Below are 1,554 nucleotides of genomic sequence, written 5' to 3' on the forward strand. Positions count from 1 at the left end.
GCACTTGAGTTCAGTCTGGAGCAGGGGCAGGGCTGCAGGAGCAACTGGAGAAATGGAAGAGCGCGAACTTGGGAAATTGGGCTTCTGTGGCGAAAGACAAGGCAGGCAGAGACAGTGAACAGCCTGGGTGAACAGGTACTGAAACGGAGCAGAGCTCTCTAAATGAAAAGGCGTGACTGACTGACGGCTCTCCTTGGGTTTCCAGAAGCGGTGGGATGCCCCAACAACTGACACAAACTCTGATGGGCAGATGTCCTCAAAGGACAGTGGAGATGCTGCGTTTGAGCCAGTGGTTTTTTTTTTTTAAGGTGAAACGCATGGGGAAAAGCAAGGCTAGCCTAGCTGTGAGTCAGCAAGCCAGTTCTAATTTCTACCCTAAAATAACTCAGCAGTGTGATTCCAGCTCTGCCTTCAGCTAGCAGCTGGGGAGGGACAAATCCTGGTGGTTTTTAGATGGTTTCTTACATGACGTTCAGTGGAGCTAGCCAGGACTTGCACTCCCTCTGGCAGTCTGCTCATTGCAGTCCTTCCTTTTCCTAACTCACTTCCAGGGTAGATTTGCTCATCTTTGGGATAAGAAGGGGAGGTGAGAATGGCCTTGAGTCTCAGGGGGTCACCCTACACCCGTGGCTCTCTGAAATAACGTCTTCTCCAGGGCAATGTGCTTGGCTGCAGCCTATTTCTTCTTTTTGCCATAAAATGACAAGTAGCGATGAACCAGCCTTGCCCTGTGGCCAGTAGCCTCAGACCTCTTTGGAGGAGCCGCAGTCTGTCAGAAGAGGCTACTTGTTCCTTGGCGCTTCCCTCAGCACATCGTGAACTCCTTAGCCGTGTGCTCCGGCTGGTTTTCCTCTGACCACCTCAGGCAAGATTTGGTGATGGTGATAGTCCATGGGACCACGCTGCCCTTCATCTGAGGGTCCCGCACTGGGGAGTTCAGCCGTCTGTATGGCGTCGATTTGCGCCGAAGGAGAGTTTGACGCTCAGAGGTCACGCAGGAAGCCTGCGGTAGCACTTGATGCCCCCAGTAACACCCTGGGTTCTAACAGCCTGGTCCCAGTCGCTTCAACTCATACCTGCCCGACGTTCTGTCGTCAGAACAATGCTGCTTTCTTGCTTTCTCTTTTTCCCTTTTCAGAAAGTTACGTATTTTCAGGTGTCTCTTTGAAGTGGCCAAATTCTAGTTTTCCTGTTTATGCACGCAGTCTGCCACAGGAACAAAATCTGCAGACTTCAGTCTGAAATGACCTGCTCTTCACCTCCCAGCTGGTGCCAGCGCCTGAATCTGCGACGGTAATTCAGTGCTGCGAGCCGGTTTTGGCAGGTGCAAATTGCACTCACCAAAGGGAAGCTGTCTGAGAAGAGGGCTGGTTTCTGTCCCTTAGAAAGCTAGTTTGGGCTTAAATGACCAAATGCCAGCATGCCAGCTGAGACGTACAGGGCCTGCTGAAGGGACCTGAAATTATCAGACCCACAGACTGGTTTGGGTGGGAAGGGACCTAAAAGCCCCCCAAGTCCCACCCCCTGCCATGGGCAGACAACTTCCATAGCCCA

Source organism: Eurypyga helias, unplaced genomic scaffold (genome assembly GCF_000690775.1).
Source record: "Eurypyga helias isolate BGI_N326 unplaced genomic scaffold, ASM69077v1 scaffold19228, whole genome shotgun sequence".
In the NCBI taxonomy this organism is placed as follows: Eukaryota; Metazoa; Chordata; class Aves; order Eurypygiformes; family Eurypygidae; genus Eurypyga; species Eurypyga helias.